The sequence below is a fragment of the Mesoplodon bidens genome (assembly GCF_964165515.1).
Source record: "Mesoplodon bidens genome assembly, chromosome: 5".
NCBI lineage: Eukaryota > Metazoa > Chordata > Mammalia > Artiodactyla > Ziphiidae > Mesoplodon > Mesoplodon bidens.
The window spans coordinates 111,414,502-111,435,649 of record NC_138161.1 but is presented as its reverse complement, the minus strand read 5'-3'; the positions used below and the strand labels follow the sequence as shown (position 1 = coordinate 111,435,649).

General features: G+C 39.0%; 1 long non-coding RNA gene across 1 annotated transcript in view; it reads left to right on the top strand.

Moving 5' to 3' along the window:
* The window catches only part of LOC308618301, a 28,627-nt gene extending 11,059 nt beyond the window's left edge, over positions 1 to 17,568 (top strand). Inside the window, exon 3 of the long non-coding RNA XR_014015991.1 lies at positions 13,781 to 17,568. This is a non-coding gene — a long non-coding RNA (uncharacterized lncRNA). The remainder of the gene's footprint in view (positions 1 to 13,780) is intronic.
* Positions 17,569 to 21,148: the final 3,580 nt, after the last annotated feature.

Genomic DNA, 21,148 nt, shown 5'->3' with positions numbered 1-21,148 from the left:
AAAGGTACAGACTTATAGTTATAATAAATAAGTCCTGGGGATGTAATGTACAGCATGGTGACTATATTTAATAACACTGTATTGTATATTTGAAAGTTGCTAAGAGACTTGATTTTAAAAGTTCTCATCACAGGAAAAAAAATTGTAACTGTGTGTGGTTATGGACATTAACTACACTTACAATGGTGATCATCATGTACTGCATACGTATATAGAATCATTATGTTGTATACCTGAAACTAATACAATGTTGTATGTCAGTTATATCTCAATTTAAAAATTTTACCATTTTTGACCATTTTAAGTGTACAGTTCTGTGACATTAAGAACATACACACTGTTGTCCAAACATTACCACCATTTCCATCTCCAGAACTTTTTCATCTTCCCCAGCTGAAACTCTGTACCTATTAAATACCAACTTCACATTCTCCCCTCTCCTCAGCCCCTGAAACCACCATTCCACTTTCTGTCTCTGTGAATTTGGCTATTCTAGCTCCTCACATAAGGGGAATTGTGTCTTCTTGTGACTGGGAGAAGAGTTTTTCTGATGATAAAAAGAAACACATGGGAGAAAATGTTCTCTTCTTCCCTCAATATTGCTGGATTTTCCTTCATATGATGCCAGGGACTGCAGCATCCAGCCTATTACGGCTGTGAGGGGAACCAGCCTCAGGGAGTAAGCCAGGGCAGCAGAGCAGAGAGAGGAAAAGAACCTGTCCCAATGGAAAATAGTATGGAAGTTCCTCAAAAATTAAAAATAGAGCTACTACTCTATGATCCAGCAATCCCACTTCTGGGTATATATGTATATCTAAAGGAAATGAATACCGGGTATCGACGAGAGACCTGCACTCCCATGTTCACTGAAGCATTATTCACAATAGCCAAGATATGGAAACAAGCTAAGTGTCAAGAAAGAAGAAAATTGTGATGTTTGCAGCAACATGGATGGACCTTGAGGGCATTATGCTAGGTGAAATAAGTCAGACAGAGAAGGACAAATACTGCATGGTACCACTTATATGCGGACTCTAAATATAAAGTTAAATTCATAGAAACAGAGAGTAGAAAAGTGGTTGCCAGGGACCAGGGGGGTGGAGGCTGGGGAATAGAAAGAGATTGGAAAAAGGGTAAAGTTTAAAAAAGGAAGAAAGAAGCTGTCACTGAACTAACCTCCCCTAGAACTGTTTCACTGCTAATGTGCTTATGAGGAATAACAACTTTGCCTTATTGATTAAGCCTTTATAGTTGGGGCTCTGTCCTTAAGGAGTTTAGCAAAGTGAAGGAGACTTTTTTTTTTCCCCACACTGTGCGGCATGTGGGATCTTAGTTCCCCCACCAAGGATCAAACCCGGGCCCCCTGCAGTGGAAGCAGAGAGTCCTAACCACTGGACAGCCAGGGAATTCTGTGCAGGAGACTTTATACATCAAGTTCTTCTTTGATGGGGTTTCTTCAGAAACCCTTCATTTCTCTGGAGCTAACATTAGTTTTCTTTATGGGTAGACCTGTGGCCAGTACCTTGACAAGGAAATAAAACAGAGAAGGAAGGAAACAATGGTGGAAACTCTCACGTAACCTGGCATCTCTGTCCTCAGCTCACTCAGCATGAGCCATTGGGGGACCAGCCCCCAGCCTCTGGAAGAACGTTTAGAACAGGGTGAAGAGCAAATGGTTTGGCTCTGGGATCAGAGCCTGCCAATTCCACCCACCAGTGCTGCTTCCTTTAGGATGCTGCCTGCCCATCCAGATCCAATACTTGTTCCCTTCTCCCTCCTTGCACTGACCACCTCTTGTCTGTACAGACCTAAATAGAACCTGCTGATCATTCCATCCTTGATTGCCTCTCTGCTATTTGGCCTGTTGTCTGCCCAATCTTTGAATTTCCTGATCTCTTCTGCCAGGCTCACCTTCTGGACCCTCCTTGTTCCCTGTCATATTGCTTTCCAAACTTTTTTTTTTTAACTAATGAACTTTATTTTTTAGAGCAGTTATAGGTTCCCAGGCAAAAGAGCAGAAAGTACAGCGAGTTTTTATATATCCCTCCCCTCACACAGACTCACCCTCCCTCACAGTAGACATCCATGTATCGCAGCGGTACATCTGTTACAAGTGATGAACCTACATTTTCACATCCTTATTATCCAAAGTCTCTAGTTTACGTTAGGGTTCACTCTAGGTGTTGTCCAGTCTGTAGGTTTTGACAAATGCATAGTAATCTGTATCCACCACTGTGATATCATACAGAATAGTCTCACTGTGTGCTCTGCCTATTCATCTCTCCCTCCCCACAGACCTCTGGCAGCCACTGATCTTTTCACTGTCTCCCTAGTTTTGCCTTTCCCAGAATGTCATATGGCCAGAATCACACAGTATGTAGCCTTTTCAGATTGGCTTCTTTTACTTAGTGATATGCATTTAATTTTCCTCCAAGTCTTTTCATGGCTTGATAGCTCATTTCTTTTCCTTTTTCTTTTTAAACATTTAAAAATATTTATTTATTTATTTATTTTTGGCTGTGTTGGGTCTTCGTTGCTGCGTGTGGGCTTTCTCTAGTTGTGGCAAGTGGGGGCTACTCTTCGTTGTGGTGCACGGGCTTCTCATTGCGGTGGCTTTTCTTGTTGCAGAGCACAGGCTCTAGGTGCACAGGCTTCAGTAGTTGTGGCTCGCAGGCTTTGTTGCTCCGCGGCATGTGGGATCTTCCCGGACCTGGGCTCAAACCCATGTCCCCTGTATTGGCAGGCAGATTCTTAACCACTGCACCACCAGGGGAGTCCTGTTAGCTCATTTCTTTTTAGCACTGAATAATATTCCATTGCCTGAATGTACCACAGTTTCTTTATCCATTCACCTACTGAAGGAATCCTGAATGCTTCTAAGTTTTGGCAACTATGAATAAAGCCACTATAAATACACATGTGTAGGTTTTTGTGTGGACATAAATTATCAATTTATTGAGTAAATACCAAGGATCTCGATTGCTGGATTGCATGGTAAGAGTATGTTTAGTTTGTAAGTGTCTTCCAAAGTGGCTGTACTATTTTGTATTTCTACCAGCAATGGAGTTAGAGTTCTTTTTGCTCTGCATTCTTGCCAGCATTTGGTGTTGTCATTGTTTTGGATTTTGGCCACTCTAATAAGTGTGTAGTGGTATCTCATTATTTTAATTTGTAATTCCCTAATGACAAATGATGTCGAATATCTTTCATATGCTTACTTGCCATCTGTGTATCTTCTTCTGTGAAATCTCTGTTCAAGTGTTTTGCCCTTTTAAAAATCAGGTTGTTTTCTTATTGTTGAGTTTTAGGAGCTCTTTGTATATTTTGAATAATGGTACTTTATCAGTTGTATATTTTAAAAATATTTTCTTCCACAAACCTTTTTCATAGCAAAGCTGCAACCTAGATTTCTGCCTGTTTTCTGTTGCGGGGTACAGATCTTTGAGAGAATGAGGAACTCAAGACCTAAACAGCAGTGCCAAGAACTAAATAGTCCTTTGGTCTGCTAAAACAAGCATCTGAGAAACAAGCATCTAAAGCAGCAGCAGGTTTTCGTTGTTCATCCTAGAGCTGAGTCAAGTACTAACAATTGAATACTTTGAGTACTATCTTTGAGTGCTGAACTCAAAGTACAGACACTAAGAGAGTAATGTTATTTCTGACCGAGGGAAAAGATCCAGGAGTTTTTGCCAGAGATGAAGTTACCAATAGTAAGTTTACTAATGGCCACCTTGCCCTAAGAGCTCTTGTAAGGGTAGCACATGTGGATGGAAATAGGGCTTGTTAAAATGATATTTTGTCAGGGGGGCTGCCAACCTGGTTTTTCCCACTTTTTTAGATTGCTCACAGTGCAACCTTCAGGAAAATGCATTCAATCCAGATACTTACCTACACCAGTACATCAGAGGAAGGGGTTCTTTAACTTGTGAATTTATAAAGACTACAAAAGGATTCATTGAGAATGTCTGAGCTCATATTCTTGAAAGAGAATTCCATACATTTTATTAGCTCCATCACCAGACTCAACCTTTCACCTGACCCAGTCATCATATAAAAGCAAAATTCAGACACAGTGCCAATTCCAGGCGATCACTCCATTTGCTTGCAACCTGCTTGCATTGGTTTCCTTTTCCCTCATTTCTAGATTCCAGTTTCTAAAACCTGGCTTGGTGTCCTTCAGGCTAAACTGTCCTTGGTCTCTGATCAGATTGGTACAAATTCTTGTTCTGCCACTTCTTAACTCTGTGAGCTTGTGCAGGTTACTTAATATCTCTCATCCCCCATTTCTATATTTTAAAATGGGGGCCATCATGAAAAGGACTTTAGAGGGATTGGGCCTCAACTACCCACAGAGGGAACCTGTACTCTGTGTTGGCTATCTTCCCTTCTCTGTCTCACTTTCCTACTTCTGTACTATGGGTGCTTCCTGAAATTGTAACTGAGCAGGACCCTATGGGGCCTTCCTGGGACAGAACCCCCCCGACACACACATTTCCTCTGCCTCTCTATTATCTGTAGAAAAACTTTAGCCTCCTAGGCCTTCTCTGAGTTCCAATGAATAAATTTAATCAGAGAAGTGAGAAAATGCGGAGACAAAGAAAAACAGTCAAATAAGACAAGATAATAATAGGTTAGCCACTAAACAAAGTCAAGGACCTTTAGTTCCTCCTCAAGGACTACAGATAATATTCTAAGCCACATTCTTTGAGCTATTTTGCAGATACGGAAACGCTTGCCAGATGGAAGAAGTTAATTATATCTCCCCTACAAGCACGTAGACTCCAGACTAGTCGGAACCAGAAGGTTGATGCTGTTGACTCCTGAGTACCTCACCACCAACCAATCAGAAGAATGTCCATGAACTGATCACATACCCCACAACCCTCTCCTCAGGATGTATCCCCTTCTTTTCCAATATAATTTCTGAGTAAAACCTGGGGAGTCAGGGGTTTGTTCTTTGGGACATGAGTCCACCTCTTCCCCAGGATTGCCAGCTTGCTCAGTAAAGCTATCTTTCCTTTTACCCAACACTTGTCTCTCAGTATTGGATTCTTGAGTGATAAGCAGCTGAACCTGAGTTAGGTGACAGAATCATCTCACAAACTACATGCAATTCTCATCTCACGTCCTGCTCTGGGGTAAACCAAATTAAGACTACACCCCTATATCTGTTTCACATTTCTTGTTCAAACATTAATCTCAAGAATCTTATTAGACCCTACTAGCTAGATTGGCTATTGACCCCCACTGTGTCTGTGTGATAGGCATGTTCATGGACAGTGGGGTTCTTATGGAAACTTCCATTAATGAACTGGTGAAAAACAAAAATGGTTTAGCTACTTCAAATCTACTGATTTTTGTTTTTTGGCCACGCCACATGGCATGTGGGATCTTAGCTCCCCGACCAGGGATCAAACCCGTGCCCCCTGCAGTGGAAGTGCGGAGTCTTAACCACTGGACTGCCAGGGAAGTCCCCCTGAACTTTTTTAAATTAATAAGGGTTTAAAAAAAATCAAAGTGTCGGGGGCTTCCCTGGTGATGCAATGGTTAAGAATCTGCCTGCCAATGCAGGGGACATGGGTTCGAACCCTGGTCCAGGAAGATCCCACATGCTGCAGAGCAACTAAGCCTGTGCATCACAACTCCTGAGCCTGCACTCTAGAGCCCGCTCGCCACAACTGCTGAGCTCACGTGCCACAACTACTGAAGCCCACGTGCCTAAAGCCTGTGCTCCACAACAAGAGAAGCGACCGCAATGAGAAGCCTGCACACTGCAACGAAGAGTAGCCCCCACTTGTCACAACTAAAGAAAGTCCACGTGCAGAAAAAAGACCCAACACAGGCAAAAATAAATAAATAAATTTATATTTTAAAAAATCGAAGTGTAACATGTACACAGAAAGCTGTATATCATAAACTTGTGAAAATTAATAAAGGGAAACCTCACTAAAAATGGCATCGAGAGGCTAGAAGTGGAAGCTCTCATGCAGTACCACTCAAAACCAACTACAGATCCCAACAGAAGAATCATCAACAGGAAAGAATCACCAATTACAGGCCCCAACAGGAAGAGGTGTATGTTGAGTATCCTACAAGAATTTGACTACCCCAGCAACTCAGCCAATGAGAAAGTGTCATCACCCTGAACTCCACTTTTCTTCAGTGTGCTTTCATTCAAAACAACCTTTTCCAACTTGCTCCATTTTTTCTATAAAATAACGTTCCTCTCCTTTGTTTGATGGACTTGCCTATGGTTTTTGCTGTGGCTTATTTGTCCTGAATTGCAACTCTCTGCTATTCCCAATTAAACCAATTATTGCTGGTAAAATAACTGACTCTTTTATTTTTAAAATCAACGAGCTTGATGACTGTGATAATTTGATATAATAAGAAATACATATTTGGTCCTTGTCCTGGTTCTTGGCACAGAGCTTCTAAAACTCTTTATCACTTCCTAAGTGATAAGAGTAATAGGAACATCTCTTGTTATAATTGTTTTTTGTCCCTGGATCCTAAAACAGGTGAAAGAAGCATCTTTTATTATAATATTTGGTTTTATCCCCAGTTACTGAAATAGCTACAGAGTGATAAAGGTGAAAGGAGTGTCCTTTGTTATTCATAAAAAGCCACTTTCAACAACACCTGAGTTTGTTAGTGAGGCAATTTTTATTTTTTATTTATTTTTAATTTCTCTTTTTTTTTGCAAATTCAAAGCAATAAAATTTGGTATCCCTTAATCCATCAGATTACATATCCATGACAATATGTACAATGTTTCTTTTTTTTGAGTTTTATTTTTTTATACAGCAGGTTCTTATTAGTCATCAATTTTATACACACCAGTGTATACATGTCAATCCCAATCGCCCAATTCATCACACCACCACCACCACCACCCTGCTGCTTTCCCGCCTTGGTGTCCATATGTTTGTTCTCTACATCTGTGTCGCAATTTCTGCCCTGCAAATTGGTTCATCTGTACCATTTTTTCTAGGTTCCACATATATGTGTTAATACATGATATTTGTTTTTCTCTTTCTGACTTACTTCACTCTGTATGACAGTCTCTAAATCCATCCACGTCTCAACAAATGACCCAATTTCGTTCCTGTTTATGGCTGAGTAATATTCCATTGTATATATGTACCACATCTTCTATATCCATTTCTCTGTCGATGGGCATTTAGGTTGCTTCCATGTCTTGGCTATTGTAAACAGTGCTGCAGTGAACATTGAGGTGCATGTGTCTTTTTGAATTATGGTTTTCTGTGGGTATATGCCCAGTAGTGGAATTGCTGGATCATATAGTAATTCTACTTTTAGTTTTTTAAGGAACTTCCATACTGTTCTCCATAGTGGCTGTATCAATTTACATTCCCACCAACAGTGCAAGAGGATTCCCTTTTCTTCACACCCTCGCCATCATTTATTGTTTGTAGATTTTCTGATGACGCCCATTCTAACTGGTGTGAGGTGATGCCTCATTGTAGTTTTGATTTGCATTTCTCTAATAATTAGTGATGTTGAGCAGCTTTTCATGTGCCGCTTGGGCATCTGTATGTCTTCTTTGGAGAAATGTGTATCTAGGTCTTCTGCCCGTTTTTGGATTGGCTTGTTTGTTTTTTTAATGTTGAGCTGCTTGAACTGTTTATACATTTTAGAAATTAATCCTTTGTCCATTGATTCGTTTGCAAATATTTTCTCCCATTCTGAGGGTTGTCTTTTTGTCTTGTTTGTAGTTTGCTTTGCAAAAGCTTCTAAGTTTCATTAAGTCCCATTTGTTTATTTTTGTTTTTATTTCCATTACTCTAGAAGGTGGATCAAAAAAGATCTTGCTGTGATTTATGTCAAAGACTGTTCTTCCTATGTTTTCCTCTAAGAGTTTTGTAGTGTCCGGTCTTAAGTTTAGGTCTCTAATCCATTTTGAGTTTATTTTTGTGTATGGTGTTAGGGAGTGTTCTGGTTTCATTCTTTTACATGTAGCTGTCCCGTGTTCCCAGCACCATTTGTTGAAGAGACTGTCTTTTCTCCATTGTATATCCTTCCCTCCTTTGTCATAGATTAGCTGACCGTAGGTGCGTGGGTTTATCTCTGGGCTTTCTATCTTGTTCCATTGATCTGTATTTCCGTTTTTGTGCCAGTAGCATATGGTCTTGATTACTGTAGCTTTGTAGTATAGTCTGAAGTCAGAGACTCTGACTCCTCCAGATCCACTTTTTCCCCTCAAGACTGCTTTGGCTATTCAGGGTCTTTTGTGTCTCCATACAAATTTTAAGGTTTTTTGTTCTAGTTCTGTAAAAAATGCCATTGGTAATTTCATAGGAATTGCACTGAATCTGTAGATTGCTTTGGGTAGTGTAGTCATTTTCACAATATTGATTCTTCCAATCTAAGAACATGGTATATCTCTCCATCTGTTGGTATCATCTTTAATTTCTTTCATCAGTGTCTTATAGTATTCTGCATATAGGTCTTTTGTCTCCCTAGGTAGGTTTATTCCTAGGTATTCTTTTTGTTGCAATGGCAAATGGGAGTGTTTCCTTAATTTCTCTTTCAGAGTTTTCATCATTAGTATATAGGAATGCAAGAGATTTCTGTGCATTAATTTTGTATCTTGCAACTTTACCAAATTCGTTGATTAGCTCTAGTAGTTTTCTGGTGACATCTTTAGGATTCTCTATGTATAGTAACATGTCATCTGCAAACAGTGACAGTTTTACTTCTTTTCCAATTTGTATTCCTTTTATTTCTTTTTCTTCTCTGATTGCCATGGCTAGGACTTCCAAAACTGTGTTGAATAATAGTGGTGAGAGGGGACATCCTTGTCTTGTTCCTGATCTTAGAGGAAATGCTTTCAGTTTTTCACCATTGAGAATGATGTTTGCTGTGGGTTTGTCGTATATGGCCTTTCTTATCTTGAGGTAGGTTCCCTCTATGCCCACTTTCTGGAGAGTTTTTATCATAAATGGGTGTTGAATTTTGTCAAAAGCTTTTTCTGCATCTATTGACATGATCATATGGTTTTTCTTCTTCAATTTGTTAATATGGTGTATCACATTGATTGATTTGCATATATTGAAGAATCCTTGCATCCCTGGTATAAATCCCACTTGATCATGGTGTATGATCCTTTTAATGTGTTGTTGGATTCTGTTTGCTTGAATTTTTTGAGGATTTTTGCATCTATATTCATCAGTGATATTGGTCCGTAATTTTCTTTTTTTGTAGTATATTTGTCTGGTTTTGGTATCAGGGTGATGGTCGCCTCATAGAATGAGTTTGGGAGTGTTCTTCCTCCGCAATTTTTTGGAAGAGTTTGAGAAGGATGGGTGTTAGCTCTTCTCTAAATGTTTGATAGAATTCACCTGTAAAGCCATCTGGTCCTGGACTTCTGTCTGCTGGAAGATTTTTAATCACAGTTTCAATTTCATTTCCTGTGATTGGTCTGTTCATATTTTCTATTTCTTCCTGGTTCAGTCTTGGAAGGTACTACCTTTGGAAGAATTTGTCCATTTCTTCCAGGTTGTCCCATTTTATTGGCATAGATTTGCTTGTAGTAATCTCTTAGGATGCTTTGTATTTCTGTGGTGTCTGTTGTAACCTCTCCTTTTTCATTTTTAATTGTATTGATTTGAGTCCTCTCCCTCTTTTTCATGATGAGTCTGGCTAATGGTTTATCCATTTTGTTTACCTTCTCAAAGAACCAGCTTTTAGTTTTATTGATCTTTGCTATTGTTTTCTTTGTTTCTGTTGCATTTATTTCTGCTCTGATCTTTATGATTTCTTTCCTTCTGCTAACTTTGGGTTTTGTTTGTTCTTCTTTCTCTAGTTCCTTTAATTGTAAGGTTAGATTTTTTATTTGAGATATTTCTTGTTTCTTGAGGTACGCTTGTATAGCTATAAACTTCCCTCTTAGAACTGATTTTGCTGCATCCCATAGGTTTTGGATTGTCATGTTTTTATTGTCATTTGTGTCTAGGTATTTTTTGATTTCCTCTTTGATTTCTTCAGTGATCTCTTGGTTATTTAATAATGTAGTGTTTAGCCTCCATGTGTTTGTTTTTTTTACATTTTTTCCCCTGTAATTCATTTCTATAATCTCAAAGCATTGTGGTCAGAAAAGATGTTTGATATGATTTCAATTTTCTTAAATTTACTGAGGCTTGATTTGTGACCCAAGATGTGATCTATCCTGGAGAATGTTGCGTGCCCACTTGAGAAGAAAGTGTAATCTGCTGTTTTTGGATGCAATGTCCTATAAATATCAATTAAATCTATCTGGTCTATTGTATCATTTAAAGCTTCTGTTTCCTTATTTATTTTCATTTTGGATGATCTGTCCATTGGTGTAAGTGAGGTGTTAAAGTCCCCCACTATGATTGTGTTACTGTCGATTTCCTCTTTTATAGCTGTTAGCAGTTGCCTTATGTATTGAGGTGCTCCTATGTTGGGTGCATATATATTTATAATTGTTATATCTTCTTCTTGGACTGATCCCTTGATCATTATATAGTGTCCTTCCTTGTCTCTTGTAACATTCTTTATTTGAAAGTATATTTTATCTGATTTGAGTATTGCCACTGCAGCTTTCTTTTGATTTCCATTTGCAGGGAATATCTTTTTCCATGCTCTCACTTTCAGTCTATATGTGTTCCTAGGTCTCTAGTGGGTCTCTTGTAGACAGCATATATATGGGTTTTTTTTTTTTGTATCCATTCAGCAAGCCTGTGTCTTTTGGTTGGAACATTTAATCCATTCACGTTTAAGGAAGTTATCGATATGTATGTTCCTATGACCATTTTCTTAATTGTTTTGGGTTTGTTTTTGTACGTCTTTTTCTTCTCTTGTGTTTCCTACTTAGAGAAGTTCCTTTAGCATTTGTTGTAGAGGTGGTTTGGTGGTGCTGAATTCTCTTAGCTTTTGCTTGTCTGTAAAGCTTTTGATTTCCCCATCAAATCTGAATGAGATCCTTGCAGGGTAGGGTAATCTTGGTTGTAGGTTCTTCTCTTTCATCACTTTAAGTATATCATGCCACTCCCTTCTGGCTTGTAGAGTTTCTGTTGAGTAATCAGCTGTTAACCTTATGGGAGTTCCCTTGTATGTTATTTGTTGTTTTTCCCTTGCTGCTTTCAATAATTTTTCTTTGTCTTTAATTTTTGCCAGTTTGATTACTATGTGTCTCGGTGTGTTTCTCCTTGGGTTTATCCTGTGTGGAACTCTCTGCAGTTCCTCGACTTGGGTGGCTATTTCCTTTCCCATGTTAGGGAATTTTTCGACTATAATCTATTCAAATATTTTGTCGGATCCTTTCTCTCTCTCTTCTCCTTCTGGGACCCCTATAATGTGAATGTTGTTGTGTTTAATGTTGTCCCAGAGGTCTCTTAGGCTGTCTTCATTTCTTTTCACTCTTTTTTCTTTATTCTGTTCAGCAGCAGTGAATTACACCATTCTGTCTTCCAGGTCACTTATCTGTTCTTCTGCCTTAGTTATTCTGCTATTGATTCCTTCTAGCGTATTTTTCGTTTCAGTTATTGTATTGTTCATCTCTGTTTGTTTGTTCTTTAATTCTTCTAGGTCTTTGTTAAACATTTCTTGCATCTTCTTGATCTTTGCCTCTATTCCTTTTCCAAGGTCCTGGATCATCTTCACTATCATTATTCTGAATTCTTTTTCTGGAAGGTTGCCTATCTCCACTTCATTTAGTTGTTTTTCTGGGGTTTTATCTTGTTCCTTCATCTGGTATATAGCCCTCTGCCCTTTCATCTTGTCTATCTTTCTGTGAATGTGGTTTTTGTTCCACAGGCTGCAGGATTGTAGTTCTTGCTTTTGGTGTCTGCCCTCTGGTGGATGAGGCTATCTAAGAGGCTTGTGCATGTTTCCTGATGGGAGGGACTCGTGGTGGGTCTATTTTTAATTATTTATTTATTTTTTTACCAGGAATTTTTATTCCTTGTAAAAAAATTTTTTTTTCTGCGGTACGTGGGCCTCTCACCGTGCGGCCTCTCCCACCGTGGAGCACTGGTTCCGAACGCGCAGGCCCAGCGGCCGTGGCCCACGGGCCCAGCCATTCTGCGGCATGTGGGATCCTCCCGGACCAGGGCACGAACCCGCGTCCCCTGCATCGGCAGGCGGATTCCCAACCACTGCGCCACCAGAGAAGCCCTATTCATTTTTTAAAACATCTTTATTGTAGTATAATTGCTTTACAATGGTGTGTTCGTTTCTGCTGTATAACCAAGTGAATCAGCTATACCTATACATATATCCCCATATCTCCTCCCTCTTGCATCTCCCCCCCACCTTCCCTATCCCATCAGTGAGCCAATTTTTAGAAAGCCCCGAATGATGTGGGGCTGGTTGCTCGGAGAATCAACCACATGATTAGAGGGTTGGAAATTTCAGCTCTACTCCTGAACCTCTCGGGAAGGAAGAGTGGCTAAACGTTAAGTTAACCACTAATGCCAGTGACTTAATCCATTATACCTATTGTAATGAAGCCTCCATAAAAATCCTAAGCAAAGGGGTTTGGAGAGCTTCTAGTTGGGTGAGCAAGAACACATCCATATGCCAGTAGGGTGGTGAACCCCAAACTCTACAGGGACAAAATCTCCTATGCTTGGGACCCTTCTGGACCTCACCCTATGTATCTTTTCAACTGGCTATTCATTTGTATTCTTTAATATATGCTTCATAATCAATTGGTAATAGTAAGTAAGCTGTGTTCCTGGGTTCTGTGAGCCATTCTAGCAAACCATCAAACTTGAGAAGGGGGTCGCAGGAACCCTTGATTTATAGCCAGTCATTCAGAGGTACAAGTGACAATTTGAGACTTTTGATTGGCGCCTGAAGTGGGGCAATCTTGGGTGACTCAGCCCTTAACCTGTGGGTCTGTGCTAACTCTGGGCAGTTAGTTTTAGAACTGAGTTAAATTGTAGGACATCCAGCAGGTGTATGCCAAGAACTGGAGAATTGTTTGGTGTGGAAAACCCCACACATCTGGTGTCAGAAGTATTGTGTATAGAGAGGAAATGATGTTTTTCCTTTTAATGATTTATCACAAAATGAACATATTCATGTAAATTTAACCCAAATTAAAAAAATAGAATATTGCTAACATGCCAGATTTGTCATGGCCTTTGTGGCCCCTCCCAGTTACTGCTTTCCCTCTCCTCCTAGAAGATAACCACTATCTCATTATACATTAATTTTGCTTATTTTTGAAATTTTAACAAATGGAATCATACAGTATATATTTATAACAGCTTTACTGAGATATAATTCATATATCATACAAGTGACTCATTTTAAATATACAAGTCAAGAGTTTTTAGCATATTCACAGAGTTGTACAACCATTACCACAGCAATTTTTGAACATGTATATCACCACAAAAAGAAACCCTATACCTATCAGCAGTCATTCCCCTTCCTTCCTAATCCCTCCTCCCCCTGCATGTAGATTTGCTTATTCTGGACATTTCATATAAATAGAATCATACAAGATATCGTCTTTTGTGACTGGTTTTATTGACTTCGCATAATGTTTCCAAGGGTCATCCATATTATAGCATGGATCTGTATTTCATTCCTTTTTATTGCCAAATAATATTCCATTATGTGGTGTTATAGACTGAATTGTGTCCCCCACCCCCACCCCAAATTCATATGTTGAAGCCTTAACCCCCAATGTGATTTGGAAATAGGAACTTTAAAGAGGTAATTAAGATTATATCGGTCATATGACTAGAGCCCTAATCCAATATGACTACTGTCATTACAGGAAGAAGAAGAGTCACCAAGGAGGTACACGAACAAGAGAAAAGGCCATGTGAGGACACAGCGAGAAGGCAGCCATCTGCAAGCAAAGGAGAGAGGTCCCAGGAGAAACCAAATATACCAACACCTTGTTACGGGATAGCCTCCATAAATGTGACAAATAATTTTCTGCTGTTTAAGCCATCCAGTCTGTGGTATTCTGTTATGGCAACCCCAGTAGAACTTATGCATGAACCAAATGGAAATTTTAGAGCTGAAATATGCAACAATTGAAATTAAAAATTTACTGGGTAAATTAGGCCCTGGAGATGAAAAGAGCAATGAATCTGAAGACAGGGCAATGGAAACCCTTTAAACTGAAGCACAGAGAAGTAAGGCTGGAAAGTAATTAACAGAGCCTCAGTAATCTGTGAGACAATATCAAGCGTTCTGACATATGTGTGTTGGAGTTCCAGCAAGAGAGGGAAGCGGCAAAAAACAGCTGGTGTCAGAAATATTTCCAAATTTGATGACACATTAAATTCCAAGAAGTTCAAAGACGTCCAAGCAGAATATACATAAGGAAAAGCATACCAATGTGACGACAGTTGATTACACTGTATTGTATAAGTGAAATTTGCTAAGAGAGTAGAACTTAAATGTTCTCACCAATAAAGAAAGAGAGAGGGAGAGAGAGAAAGAAAAAGAGAAAGGGAAAGAGAGGTGATGGCTGTGATAATTAACTGGATGGGGGAATCCTTTCACAATTTATACCTATATCAAATCATCATGTTGTACACTTTAAATATCTTATGATTTTATTTGCCAATAATGCTGAAAAAAACCCCAGCCATACCAAAGCACAACAAAATCAAATTGTTGAAAAACACTGAGAAGAGAACATCGTAAAAGCACCAAGGAGGGACTTCCCTGGTGGCTCAGTGGTTAAGAATCCGCCCACCAATGCAGGGGACATGGGTTCGAGGTCTGGGACGATCCCACATGCCGTGGAGCAACTAAGCCCGTGTGCCACAACTACTGAGCCCGTGTGCCACAACTACTGAAGCCTGAGCGCCTAGAGCCCGTGCTCTGCAGCAAGAGAAGCCACCGCAATGAGAAGCTCGTGCACCACAACAAAGAGTAGCCCCTGCTTACCGCAACTAGAGAAAGCCCGCACATAGCAACGAAGACCCAACGCAGCCAAAAATAAATAATAAATAAATAAATAAATTTATTTTTTAAAGCACCAAGGAATAAATGATGCATTAAATACAGAGAAACCGGGACTTCCCTGGTGGCGCAGTGGTTGAGAGTCCGCCTGCCGATGCAGGGGACACGGTTTCATGCCCCAGTCTGGGAAGATCCCACATGCCGCAGAGCGGCTGGGCCCATGAGCCATGGCTGCTGAGCCTGCGCGTCCGGAGCCTGTGCTCTGCAACAGGAGAGGCCACAACAGTGAGAGGCCTGTGTACCGCAAAATAAATAAATAAATACAGAGAAACCAAGATAAACATTACTGATGAGTTCTCATCAGAAACAATACAAGCCAGGGGAAATTGAACTATCATCTTGAAACTGATGAAACCAAATAAAAACAAGGGGTAAAAAAACTACCAACCCACAATTGGTAATAATATATTTCAACATGAAGGTGAAATAAAAAGATATTTGCAAACAAAAAAGATCAGACTGGAGTAGGGTGGGCGGTCAATCCAATACGACTAGTGTCGTCCTAGTCCCTACAGGCTGCTACAACAAAATACCACAGACTGGGTAGCTTATAAACAACAGACACTTATTTCTCACTCTTCTGGAGGCTGGGAAGTATAATATCAAGGCACCAGCACGGTTGCCTTCTGATGAGGACCCACTTTCTGTTTGCTAGCTAGCATCTATTTGCTGTGTCCTCACATGGTGGAAGGGGCTAGGGATCTCTCTGGAGCCTCTTTTATAAAGGTCACTAATATAAAACTTACTAATCCCATTCATGGGACCTCCATCCTCATGACCTAAGCACATTCCAAAGTCCCCACCTCCTAATATCTTTGGGGTTAGGTTTCAACCTATGAATTTTGGGAGAACACATTCAGACCATAGCAAGTGTCTTTATAAGAAGAAAAGAAGAGACACAGAGACAGACACACAAAGGCAGGCTGCCATGTGAGGACAAAGGCAGATAGTAGTCCTACAGCTACAAGCCAAGGAACACCAAGGATTGATGGAAACCCACCAGAAGCTAGGAAGAGGCAAGGAAAGATTCTCCCCTACAGGTTTCTTTGCTTGGCTTTCTATTTGGCCAGAGACACAAGGGAACTCCTGTGCAGATTTCTGGATCTCCTTTGCATATATATGCTCCCATCTCTCTGGTAGTCTGTTCCACAAATTTTAGCTGCCTCAGTCTCTACAAGCTGTGACTCTTTTCTCCTGAGCTTAGCAAGTCTGTCATGCTTTACTTGGGACCCCCATTCCTATGCTGATATTTGGTAAATGCCACCAGGCAGAAAGCTAGGGAAATTGTAGGGCTCACTTCACTTCTTCCTTTCTCTCAGAAATCACTGTCTCGGGCTGCCTATGGTCCAATGACTGAAGACAGTTATTTCCTACATATTGTACAGTTGTCTAATTGCTTATGACAGGAGGTTTAGTCTGGTACTAGTTACTCTGTCATGGCTAGATGTGTGTATAATTTTTTGAGTGGTTCCTTTTGCTTAGCATGATGTAAGATTCATCTTTGCTGGTGAGTGAAATAGTTTTACTTCTGGATGGTATTCCATTGTATGACTATATCACACAATTTACTTATATATTCTATTGTTAGGCATTTGAGTAGTTTCCATTTGGGAGCTATTATAGAGAATGCTGCTATGAACATTCTTGTACATGTCTTTTGGTATAGAATTCCTGTTGGGTATATATCTAGAAATGGAATTGCTGGGTCATAGGCTGTGACGATACTCAAGTTTACACATACTGCCGATTAGTTTTGCCAAATGGTTGTACTGATTTTTATTCTCATGTGCAGACGATGAGAGTCTCAGTTGTTCCACACTTCATCAACACCTTATATTGTCAGTTTTTAAAATGTTAGCCATTCTGGTGGGTGTGTTTTAGTTCGTAATTTCTAGTTTCCAATAAAATTGATCATCTTTTCATATGATTATTGCTCTTTTGGATATCTGTTGGCCTATTCATATCTTTTGCCCATTCTTCTGTTGGATTATCTGACTTTTTTCTCTTATTGATTGATCAGTTAATTGACTGAGTTATTTACTCACTCTGGATTTGAGTCCTTTGTCAGTTATACACATTGCACATATCTTATTCCACTCTGTGTCTTGCCTTTTTACCCTCTTAATGATGTTTTGATGAACAGAAGTTCTTAATTTTAATGTAGTCCAATTTATCAGTGTTTTCATTTCATCTAATATATGAAATCTTTCCTTCTCCCAAAGTAATGAAAATGTTCTTTTTCTCTTTAGAAGCTTTATTACATTATCACATTTAGATCTGCAACACACCTGGAAATAGTTTTTTTGATAAGTCTGAAGAAGGGATCAAGATTCATTTCTTCTTCATATAGATATACAATTGACCGAATCCCATTTATCACAAAGACTGCCCTTTTCTCATTGCTCTGCAGTGCACCTTTGTCATCAGTCGAGTTTCCCTATTTGTAAGCATCTATTTCTGTCCTCTATTCTGTCCCATTTATCTATTCTTGTGCCCATACCACAGTCTTAGTTATTGTAGCTTTATATAATAACACTTAGTATCATATAGTGAGGCTTCCATCTCTGTTCTTCAAGATTATCTGGGCTAGGGCTTCCCTGGTGGCGCAGTGGTTGAGAGTCCGCCTGCCGATGCAGGGGACACGGGTTCGTGCCCCGGTCTGGGAAGATCCCACATGCCGCGGAGCGGCTTGGCCCATGAGCCATGGCCGTTGAGCCTGCGTGTCCGGAGCCTGTGCTCCGCAACGGGAGAGGCCACAACAGTGAGAGGCCCACATACCGAAAAAAAAAAAAAAGATTATCTGGGCTATTCTGAACCATTTGCATTTTCATATAAAATTTACAACAAACTAATTTTTATAGTAGTGCTAGCTGGGATGTTAATTAGGATTACATTGACATCTTTATAATATTTAGTTTTGTAATTTACATTGACATCTTTATAATATTTAGTCTTCTAATTCATGAATATGAGAAAAACTTCTTTTAAATTTTCTTTAATTTTTCTCAATCATGTCTTGCAGTTTTCTCTGTAGGTTTTTGCGTGTCTTTCACTAGATTTATTACTAAGTATTTGATGTTTTTTGATACTGTTGTAAATGATATTTAAAATTTTTCCCCTATTGTTGCTGTTATATAGGAATATCAGCAATTTTTGTAAATTTATCTTTTTATTCAGCAACCTCAATTTATTTTTAAATTTATAATTCATCTGTAGATTCTTTTGATTTTCTGGATACACAATCATGGTGTCTGTGAATGACACTTTTACCTCTTACTTTCTAATTCTTATGCCTTTTATTTCTTTTTCTTGCCTCGTACTATCTAGGACCTCCCAGAGGACATCAAATAGAAATAATGAAGGACATATCCTTCTCTTCTCTTGTTCCCAATATCAGGGGAAAAATGTTAATATTTTACTATGTTTCTAAATAATCCATATCTCAAAGAAGAAATCACAATGGAAATTTAAAATGTTGTGTTGGAACAATAATGAAAGTGCAGCACATGAAACTGGAAGGATGCAGCTAATGCTATACTTAGAAAAAAAATCAGTGAGTTCTGAGTATCCATCTCAAGATGTTAGAAAAAGCAAATTAAACTTAAAGATAGTAGAATGAAGGAAATAATAAAGACTGGAGTAGGAACTAATGAAATATTGATAGAAAACAAATTAATAGAATTATCAAAGGCAAATTTTGGTTCTTTGAAAAGGCTATTAATATTGAAAATCTGACAAGACTAATAAGAGAGAAGCCAGATAAGCAAATAACAGGATTGAAGAAGGGAACATCACTATACATGTAAACAAAAATCAAAAACTGAAGAGGATATTATAAACAAATTCTTGACAATAAATTTGAAAATCTATATGAACATCCAGGTTGCTTCATGTATCAAGTTTGTTCTTTTTTATTCTGAGTAGTATTCCCTGGTGTGAAGATATCTCAGCTTGTTTAACCATTTACCTGTTAAAGGAATCTTGGCTGATTCTGGTTTGGGGCTATCACAAATAAAGTCACTATAAACATTTGTGTACAGGTTTTTATGTGAACACATATTTACATTTTTCTTGGATAAAGGCCCAGGAATGCACTGCTGGATCATACGGTAGTGGTATTTTTAGTTTTGTAAGAAACGGCCAAACTGTTTTCTAGAGTGGCTATAGCATTCTACATTCCCACCAGCACTGGAGGAGAGATTCAGTTTCTCCATATCCTTACCAGCATTTGGTGTTTTCACTTTTTTTATTTTTTTTACTATTTTTTATTTTAGCCATTCTGACTTGTGTGTAAATCAATTAAAAAATGTCATTCAGATTATCTAGTATTTTTGAAGGGTGTGTTGATCTGCAACATGTAAAATCTCTGTAATTGGTACTGAATCAGGTATTTGAGGGATAGGACACAGGCATCTAGATATTTTAAAAATCTTAATTGGTGAATCTGATTTGCAGCCAAGATTATGATGATACCTTGGTCTCAGAAGGCACAAGCTTTGAAGGAAAAGCCCTATAAACAGCCTTCCCTCCCTCCCTTCCTTCCTTCCTTCCTTCCCTCTCCCTCCCTCCCTCCCTTCTTCCCTCCCTTCTTTTTTTTTTTTTTTTCCCCCAAACAGGATTTTTATGAAAGTGCTGTGGGCAACAAAAAAGAGACAAAATAGCAGTAAACCCACTAAAATGTCTGTTCACCTCTTGTTTGACCTTTGATGGCAGTAGAAACATCACAGACACCAAGAGGATTGTAACGTTAGGCCCCTGAGAAACAGAAAGGCAGCACTGGAAGTCTCTTCAAGGGAAATATCAAATAGCTATTTCCAGTTGTTTCAAGCTTTACAAACAAGCTGAATCCGAGCTCTACGATTTTGCAAATAATTCCACGCAGAAGCCAATGGCACACACATTCCTGAGACTTTCATTGCAGTCGATAAGTTTGCTGTTGCTGTCAGCCTGTGCAATTTCCCTGATTAACTTGAGAAAAGTGTTCTCCTTTATGAGTGCTGTTCAGAAAAAAAACAGATATTGTAAAAGGAGACAAGGGCAGGTTCTGGAACTTGAATTCTTGGTGATCTTAAATGATGGTGTATGAAAGAAAGAAAGAGGGAGAAAAGTTTGATTTGCTGCCACTAGGTTGACCCAGAAAGGAGAAGAACAGAAAAACTGCTTTGCCTAAGCAAACATGACATCAAGTCAGACAAGAGCAGGACTCACAATATCCAGTATTGAAAGCTCATTTAAAAAATATATAGTATGGATCTGAAAGACATTTAAATGCCAGTAATAAGTCTTTGCTCAAAAGAAAAGAAAAGAAAAACAGCCATATTAAATGCTGAGAATGTCATAGACAATGAAAATATGTGGTAGGATAGTAGAGCTAAATGATGTTTCAGAAATATTAACAAGGATTCTATGACCCTGAAAATTAATATATTTTGGGAAATAATTTTTTAAGCTTTTGAAGATTCAAACTAGATTAATTAAAAAAATTTTTTGGTGAAGTATAGTTGAATTACAATATTGTGTTAGTTTCAGGTGTACAGCAAAGTGATTCAATTATACATGCATATATATCTATTTTTTTCAGATTCTTTTCCCTTATAGGTTATTACAAAACTGGATTAATTTTTTTGTTTTGTTTTTGTTTTGTTTTGTTTTTGCGGTACGCGGGCCTCTCACTGTTGTGGCCTCTCCCGGTGCGGAGCACAGGCTCCGGACGCGCAGGCTCAGTGGCCATGGCTCACGGGCCCAGCCGCTCCGCGGCACGTGGGATCTTCCCAGACCGGGGCACGAACCTGTGTCCCCTGTATCGGCAGGCGGACTCTCAACCACTGCGCCACCAGGGAAGCCCTGGATTAATTTTTAAGGGGTCTACTTAGACCAAAAAAAATTTTTTTAATTTGAATATCAAAATAATAAATGGTTACTTAGAGCCATGAAGAATTCCTTATTAACAAGAAAGAAAGAAATAGAGAAAGAAAGAAAAGAAAAATAAGTTAGTTGATAAGGAGATGTACAATAGTCCCACTCAGAAAAGAAAAAATAATAATAAACTCAGGTAGTGACTATTAAATTAATTGACCAATTTGAGGCTATCAAAATCTGAGGACCCGGAAAAAGTTGTGCATTGTGTCTCTAGGGGGAGCTGAATCTCTACAGAGCAATGCAG